Genomic DNA, 16,096 nt, shown 5'->3' on the forward strand with positions numbered 1-16,096 from the left:
ATCACCCAAGCCAAGCGCAATTTCACCCCGTATGTGGTACGGCCCAGGCCATGCAAGTCGTTTTCAGGCCACGCACGTCGTTCTCAGTTAAATCTTCCTAAGGCAGGAAACGTACGCTGGGATGAGAAACGATGAAACGGCGTTTCTGGGAGATTCGCCCACGTTTCCTCCAACACAAGTGGTAATGCACCTCAATGTGCTTTGTGCGAGCATGAAAAACCGGTTCCTCGTAACTGCCAATGCGCTCTGACTATTAGTGTAGATGATGTTGGCAATGTCTTCTCCAACACCCAAATCAGCCATAAGACGTCTGAGCCATACACACTCAACCGTAGCTGTGAAGACTAGCCTGTACTGCAGCCTCACAACTGGAAGTGGCCACAGTAGGTTGCTTCTTGCTCAACCATGAAATACATGAACTGCCAAGCATGAAACAGAAACTACTTGTGGACACTCGCGTGTCATAACAACCAGCCCAATTTAAGCATGTAAATCTGGTGGCAATGATCCCTGCTTGAGATAAAACAAGCCAAGATGCAAAGTGCCACTCAAGTAGCGAAAAACCCTCTTGACTACCTGACGATGCTTAGACCATGGGCTATGCATAAATCTTCTGACCTGTGAGACTGCAAATTGAATATCCAGCCTCGTGTTGCATACATAAATGGGACAGCCAACAAGAGTTTGGTAAAGAGTGACATCGGCAGGATCACCAGCATCATGTAGACTCAACTTCAAATCTGTTTCCATGGGAGTGGCGATAGGTTTGCAATCCTCAAGTCCAAACTTACATAGCAATGTCTCTATGTAACTTTTCTGACACAAGGGAATACCACCATCACACTACTTAAACTATATGCCCAAGTGATGATGCAACAGCCCCAAATCTTTCATCTTGAAAGTAGCATTCAAATCAACCTTAAATTCAACAATATGTGTCTCATTGAGACCAGTTATCAGCAAATCATCCACATAAAGAACAACAATGAGAAGTACATCTCCCTCACGATTGACATACAATGTGCTTTCTGTTGGACTGTTACGAAAGCTTCATTTGACCAAATGAGTTTCATCTTTCTCATACCAAGCACGAGGAGATTGCTTCAACCCATACAAAGCCTTCTTACATCTGCACACTTTGTCCTCTTGTCTTTTCTTGACAAAACTGCGAGGTTGCATTACATAGACTTCCTTAAAAATGTCACCATTCAAGAAAGCAGTAACAATATCGGATTGATGTACATCCCAACCAAAATGAGCTACCAATGCACATAGAAAACAAACAATAGTCATACGAAAAGTGGGAGACAACGTTCCTTCATAATCCATGCCTTTTTGTTGCGCATAGCCTTTTGCAACAAGTCGAGCCTTATGGCGATCAACCTCACCATCTGGCTTGGGCTTCAACTTGTAAACCCAATTTGTACCAATGGCCTTTTTGCCAGGAGACAAATCACATAAAGTCCATGAGTCATTTTCTATAAGTGCATCATATTCTGATTGCATGGCAGCTATCCAATTTTCTGAATTCTGTGCTTCATCAAAAGATAGAGGTTCCTCTATATCACATAAGCTAGACACAGCCAAAGCATAACAACCTAATGCATAAGAGGCATGGAAAGAACCTGAACGCGTACGACTAGACAAAGGTGCATCCAATTTATTGTCACGCAAAGTGTGCACCGACCATTTTGACATACCTCTAGCCCTGCTCATTTTCAACCCTTTCCTCATCAAGTACATCATGTACATCTGCATTAGTACTAGGCTGATCTGTAAAATTTTTAGAAACCCCCATAGGCTGTACATTTGCCTCATTTCAATCTACATTTGAACTTCCACCACTGAAAAGAGGCAATAAACTGTCATAAATGTCATGTGAGCTTACATTACTATCTCTAGTACATGACAGCAAAGGTTGAACAAAATCTTCCACAAACATGACATCACGTGAGACCAAAACACGCTTTGTTTGTGGATGGTACAACCTATAACCTTTGCTTTCAGCACTATAACCAACAAAAATACATTTGACAGCTTTATCATCCAATTTCCTGCGCTGCGCTTGTGGCACTAAACCATAGCCAAAAACACGCATGTGCTCAATAGATGGCTTTCTATCATGCCATGCTTCATATGGAGTCATAGACTGCAACGCTTTACAATTGCATTTGCAAAATTCTGTCAACACTTCTTATACAAAGCGAGCTTATACAGCCCACGGCATAAAATGACAAATGCAACAATTCCACCAAAACTGAGATCATGTACTGTACATCTGTCATCCACAAATTTGACTTCAAGACCAAGTCTAGCAAGTGCAGATACAGACAAAAGATTCTTCTTGATCCCAGGTACATAAAGTGCATCAACAAGTGTGAAAGAACTACCGTTTGCAGCAGTAAGCACAATCTTTCCAACTCCCTGAACCGGATAAGAGGCATTGTTGGCACAAGTAACCAAAATTCCCGTGAGGGACAGACTCAAGAGAGGAGGTGAACAAATTACGATGTGAGGTAATGTGCTTTGTAGCACCACTGTCAAAATACCACACATGTGAGTCTGTAGTAACTCACATGCATGCATCATGGACAACAAGATTATAGATACACTCTTCACTAAAAGCCCATTCTACATCAACATCAGCATCACAGTCTCCTTTCACACAAGACTCAACAATAGCTGCATTTGTAGTGGATCCAGCATTTGCAGTGGAATCACCCTCTTTGACCTTCAACTGAGGATACTACTTGATCAAGTGATCATTAGCTTTACAAATAATGGCAAGCATCTTCTTTTTACCCTTATCACCAGAATTTCCAAACGAATTGCTGCCAGCAGAAACATTGGGAACAGGTGATTTTCCACTCGTAGAAGAACCATAAGAAGTGGCCGCATTACTGTTACCACCCTTTCTTTAAGCAGCAATAAAAGCCTCTTCAACTGCACGCTGTCTAGTCTTGTTTTTTTTGGAAAGTGACTCTTGCAACAACAATGTGCACAATGCATCAAACTTGACAACTTCAGGATTTCCTCGAGTCATAAGTCTATAAGTACTAGCAAAAGTCTGGTAAGAATCTGGCAAGGCATCAAGAATAGTCTGCACAAAGGAACTGTCTGAAATGACTTCACCTGCAGAAATAAGTTGCTCATTGATATCCTTCACACCAGCAAGGAAAGTGTCCATATCATCTTCCTCATGCATAATCTTCGATTCCAGCTCTTTAAGTAGCAATGCAATTTTAGCCTCATTGCAACTTGCATAAAGACGAGCCAGAATATCCAAGCATGTTTTGCAGATTTCGTTGAACAAATGTGAGGAGTAATAGTGCGCTTCACTTACAACACAATCAATGCATGAGTCTGCGCATCTTTTACATCCCAACGAGCCTGCTCTATCGTAGGCAAAACAGCTCTGACAGCAGCAACCTTGGCAGCAAAACCTGGAGCATCCTCAACATCACCTGCATCCACGGTACTAGGACGTACATCAATGCCCTGCACAATGTTCCAAACTCCTTTTGACACAAGTGTATGTTGTATCATGTAGGCCCATATAGGGTAATTGTCCCTATCCATTATGTCCTCAGCAACACACATCTTCAACATATCTGTGTTGTTGTCAGCCATGGAAAATGCCTGCACCTGATGTGAAAACCGCTTGAATGAGGAGAAACTGAGTGAGACCCACAGTAGACTATATAGGACCTGTTATGCAGTAATTGGCACTGACAAAAATTCAGCACAAAATGACGAAATTGCCTGTGCAGACCTGGCTATAGTGAAACGGAGGTCGAAATGAGCCCGAAACGAAATTTTCAGCAGACCAAGCTCTACGAACACTCCCAAATTTTTTGTCGACCTGCTGACGCTCGCCAAAGCTCGTTGAAATCTGAGAAAACGAGACGGGGGGTTCTGGCGACGCTGGCGACTAAGCCCGGGAGAACGTGACCTGCTCTGATACCAATTGTTGGAATTAGGGTTGCAGGGAAACGTACACATCTTGGAGAAGATGAAGGAAGCTCAAGGAACACAACGGAGAGTGTATTCCTTAGTATGCAATGAAAAGATAGATAGCCCTAGAATGAATGGGCGTATATACAATGCACGGGGGAAAAAACCTTCTAAAGAGGAAAAAATGCCCCGGCGGTCCTAGTGTGTTCACACACATAACTACCACATGTATATGGTAACATCCATCCATCCCTCTCTCTCTCTCTCTCTCTCTCAAATTCAGAGGGATACTAACAGACAGTAGGATATGCCGCTTATGCCAGTTAGAGCCAGAGACAGAGCTACATTACATATGTCATTGCACAGTGTACTATGAGATACGGGGCCGTTTCCACTACTTATTCAGAGAGGGTTTCGGTCCTTTCTCTAGGGTCATGAGCTATGAGGATCAGAGATGTCTTGGGCTATATCTACTTGAGTTACACAGATATAGAGACATTTTACTGGGGAGAGATAGAGAGAAATTATAGCTTTCTTTTCACTAGATATGGGACAGCCAAAGGAGCAGCCATCACTCTAGAGCTCGGCCCAACCTCATTCGACCACTACTGGCACTCTCAGCGACCGAGCACTGGAGCTATGGAGATCCACACGGCCACAATTGAGAAGAGGGGCTACTCAGCATCGACGAAGACTACATCAAAGGATTCGAGCCATACTCTCTTGACATCCAGAGTGCAGATGAGGATCAATTCTAGTAGTAGTATCTTTGTTCTAGTTCTTTTGTACCCAGACATAGTATTAGATTCACCAATTTGTAACAGATTGGTCTCATAGGTCATTTTGGCCTTTTGAAGACGTTAATATAACATTTCATTTCATTTCATCTCTCTCTCTCTCTCTCTCTCTCTCTCTCTCTCTCTCTCTCTCTCTCTCTCTCTCTCTCTCTGTGTGTGTGCATGTGCGGGTCACAGGAGTCAAAGACAAAGAGAATGTAGATGAAGATGTGAAGGAACTGCTACAACGCATGGTCATCACAGAGCCTACTCACACAAGTGCATGGAGAGTGGGCAAGAAAGGAATCGATGAGAAGGGAAACGTAAAGAATAGGGCACTTATTCTCCGCTTCCCGAATATAGAAATAAGGAAAGAATTTCTAAAGAAGAGGCCAACTCTTAAGAAAACCGGTATTTTCCTAGGAGATGACCTTACATTGGCACAAGTGGCACACATGCAAGAGTTGATGCCAAAGATTAGGGCAGCAAGAGAAAAGGGGAAAATCGCCTTTTATAGAGGAGGGAAAGTAGTGGTTCTGGAAAAGCGCTCAGCATGACGGTGCGAGACCTATGGGGCGACGCTCCGGATAGCGGCGTGGAATTGTAATGGATCATATAGGCTAGATGTAGGTGCCTTTGAAGACAGCTTTAGGGACAGAGACATAGTTTTCTACTCAAACACACCAGATACCGGGACAGCGTATGCCACATGTGAAGGGTTATTTATGGGAAACAGCTGGTCGACCAGACAAGAGATCTCTATAGGGTAGCCGGGGTTCAGGAGGAGTAGCAGTCTTATTTAAAGAGGAGCTGAAACCACTACTACAGATTATCAGGAAAGATGAGCAAGCAAGGTATATGTGGGTGAGAATGAGAGCCGAGACAGGTAGATTTCTATATATCGCTATATGCTACTTCCCTCCAATTACCTCAGTCTACTCCTCACCTAAAGGACAGTCCCCTTTCTCCATATTGAATAATGACATATGGGAGTTCTCTAGAGATGGAGACATCGTTCTCTTAGGAGACTTTAATGCCAGAACGGCCAACTCTCAAGCAGTATTCTATGATACTTCTCAGGAAATGCTCAGAGAAGTGGATTTATCACAGAGGGGGCTTACTAGAAACTCACAGGATAAAGAACACACTGAATATGGGAGACATCTCATGGAGATGGCAACTATACATGGTTTGGCCATACTTAATGGTCTAGAGAATTTCCCGTTATCTGGGGGATTCACATGCTTCCCGCACAGGCATGGGGCCAGTACAGTGGATTATGTCATGACTTCACCAAGCTTTATTTCTAGTATCGAGGACTTTGAGGTGGGACCCAGACCGGTTGGGATTGCAGTGGATCATGCTCTCTTGACCTTATCAATCTCCTTCCAATACAATGCCTCTCAAGTACAAAGGAAGAAGACACACACAAGATATACTTTCACACCAGAGACTGATTCAGTCTATGTGGAAAAGATCTATAATAGGATGTGGGCAGTCGAGCCAGTATATACTGTAGAGGAGATTACTTCTCAGTTAACAGAGATACTACATGGAGCAGCACAAGAGGCATACCCACATACTCAACCTGATCAGAAGAGAGGATCTGAGAACATGTCTCAAAACAGTTGGTATGACGAGGAATGCAGAGAGACGAGAACCCAGGTCCAGAAAGAGCTTACACTTGGGATCATCACATATAAGCGGTCTCAGATTGCTCTTCAGCGTATAGTACGTCGCAAGAAAAGGGCATTTTTAGCCAAACTGGAGAAGGATTTATATCCGCTCTTCTTGAGTCAGGACTCACATGAGGCCTGGCGCTAACTTCACGAGCACTCACTGCCTCCGACGATTACTTCTCCTGAGATTTGGGGTCAATATGTAACATCGTTATATATGGTATCTGGACAACCTCCATTACCAGATCCGCTAGAGCCATGCCCTGCTACTAGTACTTTCTTTACTACAGAAATGGTGGAAAAAGCCATTGATCAGATAAAGACAAGAAGAGCATATGATCACCATGGTTTAGTAGCAAAACATCTGATCCATGCCAGGGATCTACTTTCAAAAGTCCTTGCTCGTCTGTTTAATCGGGTCATGTGTGAAGGATTATCTGAATCTTGGAAATTATCTACTATCGTACCTATTTTCAAGTCAGGGGATCCTATGATACCCGGGAACTACCGTACCATTATGGTAGGTCACACTTTGACCCAACTGTACGCATCCATTCTTGAACAAAAATTGAGTAGATGGGCAGAGAATCGGGGCATAAGGGCAACAGAACAAGCTGGATTCAGAAGGGGTTGTTCCACTTTAGATCATATTCTTACACTCAGAGCCATTATTGAGGAAGAAAGAGCAAACGGGAGAAGGATGTATTGTTGCTTTGTGGATTTTCGGAAAGCTTTTGATACAGTACCAAGGGCCAGATTGATGCGCAGGATGCAAGAGTTAGGGGTCCCCAAAGAGATTATTTGGGGGATCATGGCCTTATACGGGTCAGTAACTGGTTATGTACGTACTCCAGAAGGGGATTCCAACATTGTTCATTCCACCGTTGGAGTAAAGCAGGGATGCCCACTGTCCCCTACTTTATTTGGTATGTACATAGATGAGGTATCAGATTACATTGATAGAGAGGGTGACAGAGGTGCTCAACTTGCAGGGTCGTGGATCCCTTTGTTGTATGCAGATGATATTATATTGATAGCAGAATAACCAGATGGAATGCAGAGGCAGCTAGATGCATTACATAAATTCGCGGAGGACAGTGGACTGTCGGTAAACTTGGGTAAAACCAAAGTTATGGTGTTTAACACCACACCGCAGTGGGTTAGGAGATCGGCACCTACATTTGCATATGGCCAGGATACAGTAGAGTACACAGATGCATACACATACCTAGGTGTGGTATTTGCAGGACCGAAGTTTACTCCTAAGAAAGCAGCGGATGCTAAATTATCCAGAGCCTCTGCGGCCTTGGGAGGGTTGGAGAGGATGTGTTCACAGGTGCAGTTTCAGGAACCACGAACAAAACTTTGGCTCTTTGATACTGTGGTGGCTTTGGCTATGCTTTATGGGGTCCAGATTTGGGGACCATCTGTGGATCAGGATAATTGGAAGTCAATGGAGAGACCTTTGGTATCTATGATTTCCCGAATGATTAGAGCCAAGGCCTCTGTACCACACGCGATTACCCAAGCGGAACTAGCGGCCCCTCCGATAGAAATTGAAGCTCTTGCTAGATCAGTGTCCTTTGTACATGGTTTGTGGGATACAAATAATTGCCGATATACTAGACTAGCCCTCGAATCCTCTCGACAATTAGCAATGAAAGGGGATACATCATGCTGGTATGCGCAACTGTCCTCGTGGTTTCAGAGACACGGGTTCAGTATGGAAAGATTACCCCCTTCCAATACTCTCTTGAGGCTCCATCACAGGCAATTACACGAACGGAGATTAATAAAATCATCCGACAGGATCTTATACAGTTGGATACTAAGAGGACATGGGTAGACCCTACACAAGAATTGGGCACGAAGATGGCCGACTACAAAGAAAACTTCCTACAACTATCTGAAGATGGATTTGTGATTCGCCCGAGTTACATGGATACCCACCTGTCTCATGGTTTGAGATGTGCTATTGGTCAGATTCGTACATCCTCACACCAGTTGGAAATTGAATTTGGCAGATTTAGGGGAATCCCACGTGAGAGCAGAATTTGCAAGTTATGCGGAATGGAGCCGGAGACAGAATTACACTATATATGCCACTGCACAGTACACTATGAGATACGTGGGCGTTTTCCTTGCCTCTTTAAAGAAGGCTTTGGACCTCTAGATAGAATCATGCAATACCAAGATCAAAGATGCTTAGGCTTGTACCTACTGGAACTACATCGGCACAGGATAATCTAATGAGAAGACAAAGAGCACTACAGCCTCAGAGGCAGATCACAGATTTCTTCGGATCGAGAGAAGCAGGAGTGGAAGGAGAAGCAAGAGGCCAGCAGCCAGCACAAAGGGGTACCCACATTCATACCAAAGGCACCCTAATTGAGCGAGCGATTGAGCTTAGGAAATCGAGACGACCACGACCAAGATGCAGAAGCACACTTCACCGGAGGAGACTACAACAAAGGATTAGAAGCATTCTAGCCAGACACCCAGAATGCTCCTAAGAAGTTTATTTAATACTTTGTATTTAGTTTTTCACATTTATTTTCACACTTTCACAGTTTTCACACTTAGTACTTTAGTACTAAGGTACCCAGACATTGTAACAGATTCACCACTTTTGTATCAGTTTGGTCTCATAGGTCATTCTGGCCTTTTGAAGACGTTAATATAACATTTCATTTCATTTCATCTCTCTCTCTCTCTCTCTCTCTCTCTCTCTCTCTCTCTCTCTCTCTCTCTCTCTCTCTCTCTCTCTCTCTCTCTCTCTCTCTCTCTCTCTCTCTCTCTCGGCAGTAGCTTTGCGAACTGAATATGTGGATGCATAGATGTATAAAATTTTTCTCAGCTTTGGGGATAGGTGTTGTGTAGCTTTGGGAACTGAATCTCATCCACATATGCTTGAGAGATACCCTTTCCAAGCAGGATTGGAAAATGATTTGAAGTTGAAAGCTGAGTGGAAGAGGTGCGAACTTGTGAAGATAGCAAAAGAAAAGGAGTGGAAATTGAAGATGAAAAAGGAACTTGCATTCATAGATAGTAGGCGATTGGTGTCACAAGTTTCTAATAGAAATGTGGACCAAGCCTACTCAAGATATTTAAGGGATTTAAGCATATCCTTCAGAGCTGGGAACCACTATGACGATCTGATGCATGCTTGCGATGAACTTGGAAGAAGTATGCATGTCCTGAAAAAACCTCTCTTAATTCATTTTGCCTGAATTTTGATTATTCGGATCTCTGACGGCTCGCTGCTGCCCTCGGCCCCCCTCCCTACGCACGCACCTGCACCCCCCCCTCTTGTTTTCTTAGCCTTCTAGGAGTTTCGCGCCACCTTCGCCCTTCTCATTTCAGTAGCAGACACATAATGGTGGCTTCAGCTCCACCTCAAAAGGACTCTACAGAAGTCCACTCGCCCGACTCCGCGGAGCCGACCCTTTGACTTGCTCTCGCGCCAGAAGAGCAAGCGAGCCTGATGGCCGAGTGGAAAGTTTGTAAGCCACTTCGGTTATCTGCAAGATCATAGGCACTCGGCCCAATCGGGATGAGGTTCGGGATCTACTTCAGGCCGGCCTTCTCTCCGATGTGGGCAAGATCACCGATGTCCAGATCCTCGGGAGAGGGTACTACCAGATAGAGTTCAAGTCTCCAGAGATGATGGCCAAGGTGATTTCAATGAGCCCGCTCGACATCCCAGCAGCTCGAGCCTACTTCAAAAAATGGCATCATGGTTTTGACCCTTCTAGAGATATGCTTGAGGAGGAGGCAGACATGCCCATCTCGGTCTGTTTCCCAGGCCGAAGGCGAGAGTACCTCTCTCTTCTCCCCAGGATTGGTTCCATGTTTGGAACAGTTCTGGAGTCTCCGTGCAATGCAGCTTCAATTGTGGCCAAGGCCGCAGGTTTACCTACTATGCGGGTTCTTGTTTGAGAGACACTCTCTCTCCCCAAGGTGGTACTGTTGCCTCAGGTGAGTGGGGATGGATCAGACAGAGTGTGGAGTATTCGGGTCTCCCGAATCAGTGTTTCATTTGCAGACAGATGGGCCATTTGGCAAAGGCACGTCCTCGTAGGAGACCTCGACCCACAACGCATGCGCAGTCTCCAAGGCTGAGCATGCCCAGCTGCCAGATACATAGGACGCACAGGTTGGTACTTCGACTGAGACCACTGATCAGACAACTGACGGTTGGCAGAAGGTGCCTGACCGCCGCCAACAGGGGCGGGCTTGCCCCAATGCTCCCTCTAGTGGCCGACCTTCTGCAGCTCAGCAGCACTAGGTTCCGACTAGGTACCGTTTTGACCCCCTTCAGCAGGACTCGCCTGAGGAGGCCCCGTCCACTTCAGTTCCTCCACCTCCATCTCCTCCTCCCTAAGACGCTGCCGCTCCGTCTCCCCCGCCCCCGCCCCCGCCCCCTCCCCCACCTCCACCCCCGCCTCTCTCCCGGTGGGGCTCACAGCCTCACCTCCCAACCCTCCTCCACTCCTCCTCAGATGCAGCGGACTGGACACACGTCTGCCACGAGGCAATCTCTTGGTAGTGCTTTCGCTACGAGCCGTGTGGCTTGAGAGGGACAGCCCCATCCAAGGCCGCCTTTTTTGGTGCAGACTTCTCCTCTTGCAGCAGTCCCTAGAGGTTTGACTATCTTTGACATTCGCAGACGCTGGGACTTCTTCAACTGCAGCTTCACACGGTTCTTGGGGGACTCTTCTCCTGACCTGGAGGAGGCTTGCTTTCGAGTCCATGTCCTCTTTCTTGCAACTAGAGGCATTGAGGCTTTGGTCATAGCGGTGGGTTTCTCCCACAGAGTGGACCCTGCAGACAGTTCTTGACTAGCTCCAGATTCAAGCTACTGAGTTCTCACACCACACAGGGGAATTAGGGGTGATAGATCATCCAAACCGGCCTCAAAGGTAGCGAGGTTGGTTGTTGTTGCAGCATCTGTTTTTTCTCACTGACTCCATGAGGATCATCTCATGGAATGTGCAGGGATTAGGAGGGCCCCAGTTTCAACGTCATGGGGGTCGGCTGCGTCAGGAGCTTCCGAGATGCCTTGTGGGTGGTGAGATTGACATTCTTATGCTACAGGAGCATCATCTTTGTGAGAGCCGCATTAGACGGTGTGGTCAGATTTTGCGTGGTCGCTATGAGACGTTTTGGTCAGCTGCATTTGGACCTAGAGGCATCCAGGGAGGGGTATGTATGACTATTGCGGTTTCTTTGCAGCAGGCCATTGTGGGCAGAGGTATTATTGTACCAAGCAGAGCTTAGTGGATTACTATGTAGGTTCAGGGTTGCCTTATGGGTTTCCTGAACATTTATGCGCCCAATGTGGCAAGTGCACGGGCAGAGTTCTGGTCTCACGTTGTGGAGGCATCCACGGAGGGGTATGTATGACTATTGCGGATTCTTTGCAACAGGCCATTGTGGGCAGAGGTATTATTGTACCAGGCAGAGCTTAGTGGATTACTATGCAGGTTCGGGTTGCCTTATGGGTTTCCTGAACATTTATGCACCCAATGTGGCAAGTGCATGGGCAGAGTTCTGGTCTCAAGTTGTGGAGTCTTTACCGCATGCAGAGCAATGGTGTGTTGGGGGACTTCAACATGTTGGAGGACCCCTCTGATCGGATTGGAGATGGCCATGCCACGGTACGCAAGGCTGAGCCGGCAGCTTGGGAGCGGTTTTGTATGACTATGAGGGTTTATGATGTTTGGCAACACTCAGGTTTTGTACGACCCCTTACAGCTTGGTTTTCTCCCGTTCTGATCGCAGAGTTGGAGAAGTGAATCTATCTAGGATAGATCGCTTCTATGCTAGTGACCGCATTTGTGACTGGGGTGGGTCAGTTTCCATCTTGGCTGGGACATCCTTTTCGGACCATGCACCAATGATCCTCGCAGTGACAGATAGACAGAGGAGGGGCAGCACAATGCTACACATCCCTGAGAGGATCTTGTTGGACGCTGAGCTCAGAGAGCAAATGGTGGCCCTTTGGACAGAGGGCTTGGACACGCAGGACTCTCCTGTTGACAGAGTGGCCTCTGGGACTTGCTCAGCTTAGCCGTTTCTTTCTTCAGGAGTCTACGGCCCACTTGGTTGCAGCGAGAGAGGAGGAGCAGCGTCTTCAACGAGGCGTTGTTTCCCTTGCACAGGATGCAGGAGCAGCACCTAGACAATCCTTGGTTGGAGGAGCAATTGCAGCAGGCTCGCCAGGAGCTTGCCAACATAGACGAGAGGCGTCATGAGTTTGCTTTCCATGGACAGGCATCTCGATGGACCCAGGTGGGTGACAAAGTTAAGGGGGCGTTTTTTGAGACTGTGGGACCCCAACATGCGCACGCTAGTGTCAGCCAGTTGAGGAGGCCTGACCGGTTAGTTGCTTCAAAGCCAAAGGACATGCGTGCAATCGCTACCGACTTTTACCGTGACCTATTGTCAACAGAGCCTTAGTCGGAGTGTCAAGATGTAGGTAGAGAGCTGGTTTGGGCACAGATGCCTTGTCTTGTGACTGAGGAGATGAGTCAGAGGCTTGAGCTGCCTCTCCAGCTAGAGAAGCTCCACATGACCCTCAGAGCACTTCCCCGTGGCAGTTGTCCAAGTGAGGATCGTTTGACTCCCAGTTTTTTCTTAGAGTACAAGGACTTGCTTGGCTCAGACCTTTGCAGCGCTTTTCAGTACATCTTACAAACAGGAGAGATGCCTGATAGCATGAGTGAGGGTTTGATTTACCTCATTCCCAAGGAGGGTGGTTCCTTGGATGAGATTCGGCAGTGGTGACCCATCACCATCCTTAACTCACCCTACAAAATTCTTGCCAAGGCTCTGAGTTTGAGGATTCAGCCACTTCTAGAGATCATTATACATGGACTCAGACAGGTTTTGTCAAGGAGCGCAGTATCCTTGACAACATCTTTACTTTTTGGGAGGCATCTGCCCTCGCGCGCCTCTGTGGTGAGGATTTGGTGATACTTCTTCTCGATTTTGAGAAGGCCTACAAAAGAGTTGGCTGGGACTTTTTTGGAGGGCACTCTTCGTAGGATGGGCTTCTCAGATGCCTAGATTAGAGGTGTGTCAGCTCTTTACACACGTGCACACAGTCAAGTGTTTTTGGCAGGAGGCAGAGGCGGTCGGTTCATACTCATACGTTCGGTCAGACAGGGCTGCCCTTTTGCCCCCTTCCTCTTTCTGTTCTATGTTGAGGCAATGAGCAGATTTTTGGTTTCACAGCAGGTTGGTTTACGTGGCTTAGCGCTTCCTTTTCGGGGCGAGGAGCTACTGGATGCTGAGTTTGCAGACGACTCAGCTTTGTACTTGGAGGACCAGGAGGCCAACCTACACAGGTGTGAGCAGGCTCTTGAGACCTTTTGCTGTGCATCATGCCCAGTGATCAACTAGAGGAGACAATGCCTTTCTCAATTGGCAGTGCTCCGATGCCTGATTGGATGCCAGGCGAGGGTTTCAGATGGATCCCCCCCCCCCGGACTGCTATTCGTTACTTGGGTTGTCACATTGGCTTGGACTTGTCTCCAGAGCAGCAAATTGCCCCCTCCTCCTGTCCATCAGGAGGAAGCTGTTACATTGGAGCTCGGCATGACTTTCTTTGGCAGGCAGAGTCGTAGTGGCCAACCAGGTGTTGTTGGCTACTATGTGGTACATTACCTCTTGTTGGATCTTTTCGAGCTCCTGCATCAGCCAAGTAGAGAGGCTAATCAGGAATTTCCTTTGGTCAGGGCGCGATACTCAGATAGCCCGGGCCAAAGTGGCTTGGCAGGTCATCACTCTACCTTGTTCTTAGGGGGTTTGGGGATCAAAGACCCTGCACAGCAGAGCAGAGCCCTTCTTGGGAAGTTTGTTGTCAGAGGATTGCTTCCAGGAGAGGAGCCCTGGAAGGATTTTTTGCTTCAACGGCTTAGAGCTAGAGTGCCTCAAGCTGGAGGCCCTTGGAGACCTTCCACTAGATGAATTTTCACAGAGATGGGTAGAGTTGGCCTGAGCAGGAGACTAGAGGACTGTTTTGCTGTGAGCCTTCTTCATTCCTAGAAGCAGTTGCGGAGAGGCCTAGAGCAGCACTAGCCTACTTGCACAAGGGAGCGCCTGAGACAGCCCCTTGTTTGGAACCCCATGGTCAGCACTCAGAGAGGCCACTTGGTTGGTAGTAGGCCTCATGTCTCTTGCCGTCACATGGGAGAGGGTCCAGCACACATTTTGGATGACGGGCTACAGAGGAGCTTCAAAGCATCCAGCTAAGGGCATGAGAGGGGTGCAGAGCATGTGCCAGGACATCACAGAGGCAGTACCTGCTGAGTGGCTTACACCTTCGAGTCAATAGCGCCCAGATGGATCAGGGCCTTCACGCAACTTGAGGTCCTCATCGTAGTTCGGGCTTGCTCAGAGAGGGTAGCCTCCATGTTTTTCGAGCTACAGGGTGAGGGTCGGTTACATAGAGTCTCAGTCGAGGCCCCACAGGTTGCAGAGAGTTGTTTTTAGAGGATCAGAGTTGTAGGCATCTGTGGGAGGACTTGTGTCATAGATCCTGACCCAGCACCTCTTAAGACAAGCCACTAGAGGCTGTGGGCTTGGGAGAGCTGTCCACTGGCACGAGTGCAGTGGGACCCTGGAGAGTGGTTTTGGAGGGACCCTTTCTCCTCAGCCAACCATCTAGGTGTCCCTTTCTTTCAGTACATTGTTCCACTGGGACATCACATACTGGCAGCCCGGAGAGAGGCTCGTCCTGCTGCAGCACCTCATTGGCAGGAGGAGGGTCTCACAGTTGAGTTCTTGTCAACCTTTTGGGCGAGGTTGTGGAACGCCAGACAGCCGCGGCGAGTCACTTTGTTCCAGTGGCTGGTTGCACATAGAGCTACAGCAGTGGGAAGCTAGCTTGACACTGTGGTCTCTCGGCGGCATGTGCAGCTTCTGACCATCCTGTGGAAAGTCAGAGTCATTGTCTTTGGGACTGTCCTATGGCACAGCAGGTTTGGCTTCGTGTCCTTCGGCTGATGCCAGCTCTTTCCACAGCACGACAATACACTTGGGGGGCAGCTGCTTGGTCCACTCTCATGGGCCCGGCACTACAATTTGAGCTATCCTCAACCAGCAGGATGATAGTGTTACATGGGGGTCGACCTACACTCCAGCCTGCTACAGAGCTCACTCCACAGGAGTGGTGCAGTGAGAGAGAGGAGTATTGGCAGCTCGTCTGCGGCCTGACACTCTGGTTCATCTGGCGGGCCCGTTGCTTCAGCATCTTTGAGGCTCGCCCTGTACCACCAGCAGAGACTAGAGCTGATCCATACTCTCAGGGGACAGTTCGAGAGACTCTAGGGCAGCTCCGACCGCATGCAAGAGTGTAGAGAGGCTTTCCTTCGACTCTGGTGCCCTGGACCTTTCTTCGCCATGGTACAGGGTGTGCTTAGATGGCACTACCGTCCACCTGCGAGGCTCTTCCCTCCTCCCATCTCCTCATTTAGCCTCATTGTACATATGCTGTTTTTTCATTGGGAGGGTCTCCCCTTATGATTGTTGTAGTCCTCTCTAGTAGAGGTGGTTGTAGTCCTATGGGTAGTTTCATTAACTAATAGAAGGATCTCTTTCTTGGGAAAAGAAAAAAAGTATGCATGTCCTGCCAATTGCGCGTTGGTCACAATGCCATAGTTCCAAAGTTGTTGGAGATCA

At 47.4% G+C, this 16,096-nt stretch overlaps 1 protein-coding gene across 3 annotated transcripts in view; it reads right to left on the bottom strand.

The window, feature by feature from the left end:
* LOC147455773 (protein NARROW LEAF 1-like) overlaps positions 1-16,096 on the bottom strand; it is a 147,104-nt gene that overhangs the window by 43,066 nt on the left and 87,942 nt on the right. The window lies entirely within an intron of this gene.

The sequence above is a fragment of the Adiantum capillus-veneris genome, chromosome 6, assembly GCF_014529385.1.
Source record: "Adiantum capillus-veneris isolate H3 chromosome 6, ASM1452938v2, whole genome shotgun sequence".
NCBI lineage: Eukaryota > Viridiplantae > Streptophyta > Polypodiopsida > Polypodiales > Pteridaceae > Adiantum > Adiantum capillus-veneris.